Consider the following 10108-nt stretch of genomic DNA (forward strand, 5'->3'; position numbering starts at 1 on the left):
CTAGATTTTCTCTCGTAGTTATGTTTTACCTTTTTCTTAAGCATGAATTTGCTTCTATATTATCCAGACTGTTAAGTCTCCCTTGTGGTTTGAAATCATAGTGTTTCCAGCTTGTTTGAGTGTCTCTAGGTTCACAGTTAGAGCAGTTGTTGAAGGAGGCAGGTGAGGCTGGAGTAATACACTTATTTTTTTTTTTGGAGGGGGGAGTCTTTTATCATCATCATCATCATTATTTTGGTACAAGCATAATGATATCTTCTTGCCTATGTGAAAATTGCTGATTTTCCAAGACTCAGAAAAACATTGTTTTACTGCAAGTCTCCCAAAGATTCATATGTTACCAATACCTCTTTTTTTTTTTTTCAATTTGAGGAAACAGGATGCTGAGCAATAGGATAAACTGACCAAGGTCATGTAAGTAAGGAATAGGAAAGTTGAGTCACTTCAATGTTATGCTCTTCTGTGACAAATACCACAGAAATGGTTTCAGTGCGATTTTCTTAACCATTATGCTTTGCAAAAATGCCATGGGTTAGGTTTCTTGTTTCATATTTACAATCCACACTGTGTGCTGCATCAAAGAAATTTGAAGCGTGTGTGCTTGTGACCACAGTTTCTTTCAAGGAACTCTAAAAATGCCTCCGGGTATTAGGGTGCTTCATGAACCAAAGCTGACAGATGCTCAGCTACGGGTAAAGAACTATCTGACATTAAGCTAACATTTACCAAGCACTTATGTGCCTGGCATCTGAGCTAGAATATTTCCTATGCATTATCTTGTTTCTATCCTCCCAACAACTCTCTAAAGATAATTAAATAGCTCAGGTTTCAATAATTCATCACTATGATTGGGCTATGCCTTTCTCTAAAATGAGGGAGAACAATTTGAACATCAAACACATCTGAAGACCAAATGAACTTGGTGGAAAGTAAAATGAGGTTAGGTTTGTAGTTTGGGTTCTGGGGAGATGGGCAGTATAAAAACATAGCTTGATGAGCATAGTCAAGGGGTAAGGCTGTGCTCCTGAAATCAGCAGTTAAATTCCATCAAGTGGATTGGTGTTAGGGGATCTTGCCCCTGTACAAAAATGAAAAGATTGCCCATGCTCTCCCAAATAGTCAAGCTCCAAGGAAGACAGAGCTATAGCAGCTCACTGTGAGCTCCGAATTCTCATAGCTCACCTGGCAGCTTCCTGACATTTGCAGACATCCTGTGGTCAATGTGAGTTCATCACAGCAGCATTGCCGGAAAAGAGGAATCTACATTTCAGGAAGCCTACACCTTACATAGTGTAGTGAGACACTTCTTATGAAAAATATTTTGAATGAAAATTAAAAGCAAAAAATTGAATATTTTCAAATGATAAAATCAGTCTCAGCAATTGGAGATATCATAAGCCTGATAAAAATTACAAAACATCAGAAATTTTTAAAAAATTAACCCAAATCCTTACTTATTTTACACAGCTGCATAATTTTTCAATCAGACTCACTTTTGACTATGGATTGAGTAATTACATTTTCATATGATGCTAACTCTAAAAAGAGTTTAATCTTTTAATGGGGTATTTCTTTTTATTGTGTGGAGGGAGCATGTTCACCATGGTGCTGGAGGACAACTCTGTGGAGCTCACTCTCTCCTCCCACCTTAATTTGGAATCTGGGATTGAACTCAGGCCTTCTGCTTTGAGGTAAGAGCCTTTACTCACTGAACCATCTCCACGGCTCTAAAGTAGCATTTCTATGATGTTAAAATAGTCTAAAGTTTTCTTAGTTAATTGACATCTGTTTTTGTAAAAGTTTTCATTGATACTTTCGGTATGTTTCACTCTCTTCATAATTTCTTAATGGCAATATTTTTTTGTACGTTATAAAAATCCCTTTGGAGTTAAAATAAAAACATGGAATTTCCATTAATTAATTAATTAATTAACACATTAATTAAATTTCAAAAGAATTTTCACAGGATACTGCCTCTTTTTATGTATTTTCAGTCTTGTCTTTCTCACATTTCCTGCATGTTCTCTGCGCTACATTCCTTGGGCACATCTGTTTCTCTCTAGAGTCAAAGCTTTGGTCCTATCCTTCCTTTGAAATTCAGTGCTATTTGGTGGTAGAAATATTTTGGGGGCAGTTTTAAGGCAAGGGAACCTATAGGTTTACACTTCACCAAAGTGTCTGGTAGCCAAGTTATTTTGCTCTAACAAATTCCAACCAAATGTAAATCTGCCTAACTCTCCTGAGCCAGATCATGCTATCATCAGCTTCCGGGAAGAGTGGGAGGAGTGGGGAAGGTGACTGGGAAAGAATCGTATTTTTAACCAATAACTGTTAAAGTATTCTACTGTTTAAATTTTAAGAAAAAAGGTGTAACCCACAGTAGTAGACCAATATGCCCCCTGAGAGGGTCCCAGAAGGGACCTTGAGGTGATGTCTTCTGCAGCTTTCATGATCATTCCAGTAAAATCCACTGCGTACAGGAGGGACTAATTAATTAAGAGTGCAAGACACTAATTCTAGCCCAGACTTTCCCTCTAACTTGTTATGTGAGCCTTGGGCAAAGTTAGTTGACTTCTGACCCTCAGTTATTACTTTTAAAAGTGTTTTGGAAATATAACTCCAAAGGGCTTCTACCTCTGACACTGACTTCTATTACAGTACTGGCCACAATTACAAAATCTCCCCCAGATCAGGGTCTCCTGTTAACACTAGCTTGGCAGACAGCCATTTCCGAACCTCTACTTTGAAAGCAGTCTTTTAAGGATGTATTCAGGTAGCAATCTGAAGGAAGACTGGGACAGAATTTCGTCCTTTTGGCATCCCAGTGACCTCCATGGGTGTCTCAAAATGATTGATGAACTTATTTCCATGGTGATCACGCCTGTGGTGCCTAGCAGCTGGAGAGCTTAACCCAAACCTGACACAGCTTCCTACGCTGGGCTGGGCATCCACTTAACCAAAGCATTCAAGGAAAGACTTGACAGCTATGCACTTTGGGTCCTGGAAGGGATTCCAGAATAGAGAGGGTGGGAGGGTGGTGAAAACACTCATCTTGGATCTTTTTTTTTTTTTTTCCTGTGATTTGAAGTCTCAAGAAATATGCCCTAACCAGGAAGAAATGTTAACAGTGAAGGAGTCATGAGGGGATCTTGAAAACTAGATGAAATATTTGTCAGTGGGTAGGGCTACCTGCTGTTAATTCCCAATAGTACTTGTTGCAGACTTCATCTAGTCAGCTCGTGTCTTGCCTGGCCCATTGGACTAAGCTCACTGCACTTTCGTCACATTAATGACCCTTCATTAGAAAGCCGTCACCTATATCCATTTCTAACATTCCTCTTCCACAGCCCTCTTTTTCAGATTTGCCAGTGTCTGACCAAGAGCCCTTTGCTTGAATGGAGTTCCATAACTAAGAGTTAACAAACATTCACAGCTGTGTGCCTGGATTCAGGCAGAGAGTACATTCTAAAATAGAACTCGGCCACAGAGGGCATGGAAACTTGCCCTGCTCACTGTTGCCAGGGAATGCAGCCCTGAAGCTTGGGTTTTTCACGCCTCAAACTCATTAAACTCCCAGCCTGAATTTCACACATCACATCCCTCCAGAGTCTTTGGCTTCCTTCCTTCAGACAGAAGGCCCCCCTTTTCCTCAGTTGGCTTAATCAGTACTTTACCAATTTGTTATTGAAAATGCTGTTCATCCAGATTCCTCTAAGTGCCAAGGTTGGGGCAGTGGGGAACAGTATGTACCTGTGAAGAGAAGAGTTCTCTGTTAAGAGTTACTGGGTTGTCGATATGTGGAGTCGGAGTGGACCCTGGAGATCAGGTAGTTCTTTTAGGGTGGCCCCACAGCGTGGGTGAAAAAAGGTCCAAAGTTTACACAGTCGTCTGCGTCACAGGCAAGAAAGTGGAAACTGACTCCATACCTTATATTTATATCTTTGAAGTCATGATTCTTAACACCAAATGATCTTGTGTTGGTACGTAGAAGCTGTAGGAATAGACATTTAATATACCCACTTAGCCAGTTGCCTCTATCGTTTGCTTGTTTTTTTAGAGCAAAGCCTGGCCCAAACAATGAAGAAATGATTCTCCAACCTTAATAAGCACTTTAATATATCTCTTAATTATTCAGATCTCCATGTAAAACATCAGAATTTATAACTCAATACATAGATGCACGAACATGTGCATAGATGCTGTCTCTGGCAGAGTGGAGTCGTGAGAGAAAAAAATTGGAAAAATTCTTTGCTTTGGTGGGATTCCAGCACAACAAGAGACATAGTAACCCTTCTCTCTCTCCCTATTTCTGTGCTGTGACCCCAGACTATGGTAGATTAGCATTCTCATTCTGAAAAGTATGTGGTTGTAGAAGGAAGGAGGAGGAGCAGGCGGTTAATTTCAAATTTGGTAGTTCACGTAAGTGTTTAAGCAGAGGCAGCAATCAAATGGTTCTAAAGGACTGGGAAGGATTTTCAATGTACAGAACAACTACTGGTCATCCAAGGAGAAGGAGCATAGTCTACCTAGCATGGAAGGGAAGAGGGCACTGGAACTGTGTGTCACTCACTGATACTTACACACTCTTTGGCCAATGAAAAAGAGCAATGCAAAACTCTAAGCAGAAAATCGGGATTCTCAGCCTGTGACTGCACTTCCTTCTCTGGATTTCCCTATCAGGAGAGAACACAAACAGGATTTTATTTTCAGATTCAGGGACATCTGTCTTTCCTTCGTTTCACCATAAAGATCCCTCAAGATCTTTCCACTAGCTGACATTTGAGTCCAGGCTTTGTCAGTTGCTAACTCTCACTCTGAGAGAATGGCATTTTGGAACCTCCATAATCTATATGCCTCATCCAAGCTGCTTGTGAATTGTAGTGACAGTGTCTGGTCCTTTCTTAGTTTTAGCAGATAGCCTTCAAGAAGGCCAAAAGAGGGTGTCAGATCTCCTGGGAGTAGAGTTACACATGATCGTGGACCACCATGCGGGTGCTTAGGGACAAACCTGAGTCATCTGGAAAAGCGGTCAGTGCTCTTAACCCATGAGCATCTGCAGTTTGTGCTTCAGTATTGACCAAGTCATTAAATTATGTGAGGAGGAATTAATTGTTCTGCTTGGTGGATGACATGGGATGTGGAACTGAAAACTGTGAGCATCCCAGCTGAGCAGGACAGTTTGTTGTCCTTTCTGTGGGGTTACAGAGGACATTCTGCAGGCAGCACCTCTAAAATAAAATCTTAGTTTTGCCGTTACTGTATATAACCCTGGAAAAGTTACCCTACAGTTCAGGTTCCTTATTTATATATAAGACAGTGATATTAAAGTTATAAATATTAAGTTAATGTAGCTAGTATTAACATTGCTACTACTAGAATATATCAAACTTCCCTTATCATCACTTACCCATCTCCAAATTCCATAGCCAATCACTTTTATAGTGGTTTGTTAGAGAGAGATATGATCATTTTCCCAGGTGCTTACATACTGTTTCAACAGGATTTGAGAGTAAATGGGACTATCTTCCTTCCAGCTCCTCCTGACCTTATTTTTACTTATTTATTTTTAAAATTTGCATTGCTTGATGAATTATGCCACTGTATACCATGCAATTCTGTGACTGAATATTCAGAAAGTATATAATTTCTACTGATTATTACTAATATTATTAATATTAATCAACCTGACATAAGTTAGTTACCTGGAAAGAAGAAATTTTAATTGAAAAAATGCCTTTATCAGGTTATGCTATAGGCAAGTCTGTGGGGGCATTTCCTTGATTAATGAATGACGTGGGAAGCTAAGCCCACTCTGGGAGGTGCCACTCCTAGTAGGTAGTCCTGGGTTATATAAACAACAACAACAAAACCCCACCACTCTCACTACCACAGCTGCCACCACCACCACCACCGCCACCACTACAACAACAACAACAATCTTAGCAAACCAGTAAACATCCCTTCTTGGTGTCTGCTTCAGTTCCTGCCCTAACTTCCCTCAAGGATTGACTGTGAGGTGGACATGTAAAATGAAATGAGCCCTTTCTTTCCCACATTGTTTTTGGTCATGGTATGTTATCACAGCAACACAGAAGCAAGCTAAGGCAGTCTTATTCCTCAGGACCCTTCTACCTCTCCTGTACAGAGCAGTGTATAAAGTAAACACTGTGATCTGTCCCAGGCACACCCCTGCATATTGCTCAGTCTTTCCCTCTCTTGCTCTCAGATTCCTAATCCTTTAAATGAGGAGGGTGGGCAGCATGGTCCTGTAAGGCCCATGCATTTTCTTTCTTTCTTTCTTTCTTTCTTTCTTTCTTTCTTTCTTTCTTTCTCTCTCTCTCTCTCTCTCTCTCTCTCTCTCTCTCTCTCTCTCTCTCTCCAGCTCAGGAACCAGTAAGAGAGTAGCTGCAGCAGCTCTTCGTGTATCTAAATCTCTCCTACTCTAAAGCTCAAAGTTCTGAAGTTTCACACAAAGGGTAGTTTAGGCTCTGCCTCCTCTAATTATGGCCCATTAAGGCCCCAGATCCCTCCTGTCTGCTGCATGCTATTTAAAATTCTCACTGGCAGTGCCTTCCAAGGACTGAAGCTACTGCACTCACTTCTGTTGATGTTTATGTTGAGAAAGCAGATAATCCTCACTGCAGTGACATGTTGATTGAAGCAAGTAAAAACCCAATAGGGTTTTAGAATTCTAATTGCTGACAGCTTCATAATGGTGTGTGAGGCCTGGTGTCTGCCTGGCTGGCCCTGTTGCTCTGAGCAAAGTGTGAAGTCAAAGAGTATATTGTTCCTGGTATGAAATTTCTCAGCCCCAGAGTGCTTCTGAATGGAGGCATGGTGAAGAAATGAGGAGAAAACATCCACAGCACTTAGAAGTAGAAGGGACAGGACAACTGGGAAATGGGAAAAAACTCTGGGAGAAGATATCGGAGATACTACCAGAGAGAGGTGGCTTACTGCCTGTGCCACAGAGCATCCCATAGCCATCCTCTCTGACTCCTCAGTTAATGGACATATAGAGCCAAAATTGTTTACAATTTAGTGTTTCTCCAGTTTTATGTGTCTTTCTGGAAAAGACTAACACACTCTCCTATAAAACTAGGGTACTTTTGAGCTACCAGCCCACTGGCAGCAAGGACAAGCATGCTTCTGTGTCTATGGAATAATTTGAAAAAAAAAAAAAAAAACAGATCATGATAATTCATCAACACAAATATAATACTAGCTGTTGATGGCTCAGTAGAGATGAGTGTGAGACTGGAAACTGGCAAAGCTATTCCCAATGAACTGCATAATTTTGCTTTTTTATGCAAGTTTTGAACTAAATACGATAAGGAAAAGATATGAACAGTTTTAAATTGCAAATGGTGGCGGACAGGCTGTAGAAAAATAACCTTTTTTCGGTTTTATTTCCCTAAATTTAAAAATGAAGTAGACTGTTATTGCCCCTGAAAACCCTAGGATTTTGTGGCTTTGTCCCTTTCCTTTATAAGAATTGCATTTAGATGACATTAAAGTTCCTCTAAGGACCCAGTCTATTTCTGGTAAGATAACAACAGGAATAGCTAAATGGTAGAGCAGGCACAACTTATATCAAGTCACAAACAAGACTTTCTAAACCAAAGCTGTGTTTAGGTTCTCGTCTAATGTCTCATGCTGCCCCATGGATACATGTTCTCAGACACGTGCTTTAACATTTGATGTTTGAGAACCGCTTCCAACATTTGTTTTTGACTTAGTAAAAATACCTACCTTTTTGATTAGGAAGCAGTAATGGTTTTTTTTTTTTTGGGAGAAAAAAATCAACTTGCAGAGTGAAGCTTAATTTGCGGACTAGGACTAGATGATCTGATTTTTCTCTGTCTTCTATTTCACACTTTCTACCGGGGTAGCTTTGACCAAGGCACTTAAAACCATCCAGGCCCTAATTTGCTTATCCTTCAAGTGATTGGGTGAAACTAGGTGAACCTTCAGAACACATTTAGAAAACAACAACGACAACAAAACAAAATAGAACCAAACAAAAAAAAAAGTATTACTTTGCGGTGTAGTTCGTCTAGGAGAATGGCAGAGCTAGTGAAAAGCTGGGGATGAACCTGCTGGAGCTTACAGTAATAACAGACTCTAGATGAGTGGTGGTCAGTTCCCAGGAGGCCCAGTAGCCAAAGGCTACACAGCGTGATTTCAAATCTTATCTTTGAATTCTTCTCACTTCTCTTTAGCCTGACCCATATTTACTGTTCTGGCCTTTCTGCCCCGAACTTCGAATCCTGCCTTCTGAACACTCTTCCTTTTGACACTCTGGTTATTCCAGTGATTAACGTGGTATTTTATGCGGCATTCTACAATCAACTCCGGCTCCAGTGCCAGCTTCTATGGGTGTGTAGTTACTACTTTTGTTTTTAAGGAGCATCTCAGAAAGAAACTTCCAAAAATGTTGGTGTTGAAAATCCTCTGCACTGCGTAACTGCAGGTATTCAATAAGTAATCCTTTGACTAATCCCTTTAGGGTTAGGGTTCCGGTTAAGGTTACTCACTCATTCATTGTTATTATAGACTGAACCTACAAAGCCTTACTCCACTTAAAGTGAAATGTGGAACGTGTCTTCTTGTAAAGAAACTTTCATTCCAAATTCTAATTAAGTTGCATCTCTGCATTACCCTCCTCTCACAGCAATTTGACTTTTCCAACACTGTGTTCTAAATTTATTCTAGCTGTCCCCCCGTAAGACAGAGAGAAGCTTCAGGCACATTATGAGGTAATAAATTGACAGTTTCTAGATTAAAGCAAATACAGAGACAATGATTAAAGAGTTTCCACTCTAGTAAAGTGAATAATAAGCGCTCAGAGATTGTCTTTGGATAAAGATACCTGGGGGCATCTTTCAAAGTCCACTGAGTGGCCTGGCTGGAGTTCTTCACGAAGAACATACCAGCAATCATTGGCTCTCCATATTTTTTTAAGGAGACAGAGACTGAAGCCATTAATTCAGGCTTGCCAAGACTTTAAACCTGCGGTTCCAAGAAGTCTAAGAATTCTCAAGCCGAGACCACTGGGTTATGTTTCCAGAAAGGAAAGCCAGCCCAACTGTTGATACTTCCCCGACAACCTGAGGACAACCAAATGGGTTGTTTCTTTCCCTACCTGTGGCTGAGTTTTGGCAATTCTGACTTTCCTAACATAACTGGGTGGTGTGTAAGTCAGCAAAGGAACCTGCTGGCCACTTCCAACAAATCAAACACATTTTAGGGACATTTTCACACTGAGTCCTGCTGCCAGCTTTTAACGCTTCCCTTTTTATGGCTGTTGATTTTTCTTTAATGAAATGCCTCACCCTGATCAGCTTAAAGTTTAATTGACAGAGGAAAACAGTCTGGATTACTGTCTCTGCTGATGGACCATAAAGAAGACAAAGCCTGATGACAGTGACATGGGAGAAGTTCCTGAGTGCTATGTTTTCTGCTGCAGTGACAGTGGCCGTTATGGAAATCTCTGGAACTTGGGAAACAGGAATGAAGAGGGAAAGGGGAAGGAGGAAGATTTATAAATACACCTCCCACAACCACCTTCTATTCAAGCAGACTGTATTTAACTCTGATTCTTTCCTTTCGTGTTGTAAGAGCTAAGTGACCATCTTGTTTTTAAACCTAATGAAGGGGATCATGTATCTCTCCTCATCCAAAGGCAAGGAAACTTTTGAGTTTGGGAAGGCCAAGGTGATACGGTCACGAGGACTTGAATTTTATCTTTATTTTCTTTTTCACTTTCAGGCCCATGCTCAATTTTGGCTCTGGACTCAAAGTCTCAAAGTGCTTTGGATTTAACTCCTTTCTTTAACTCTTAGCATTTGCTGGGCTTGGTGGCACATGCCTTCAGTCTCAGCCCTCGGGAGGAGCTTTGAGAGTGGGAGGCCAGCCTGCTCTACATAGTCAGACCTTGCTCCAAAGAAACAAAACAAAAATCACTTGTACATCCTCATAACTTCCCAGAGAAAAGAACACCAGTTCTGCAGGATGGGGTTAAGGATTAAAATCACACAGGTAACGAACTTGCCACAGGGAAAAATATGTGCTACTACAAGGCTGTTAGCTATTGCTATAGTGGTCG

Source organism: Meriones unguiculatus, chromosome 17 (genome assembly GCF_030254825.1).
Source record: "Meriones unguiculatus strain TT.TT164.6M chromosome 17, Bangor_MerUng_6.1, whole genome shotgun sequence".
NCBI lineage: Eukaryota > Metazoa > Chordata > Mammalia > Rodentia > Muridae > Meriones > Meriones unguiculatus.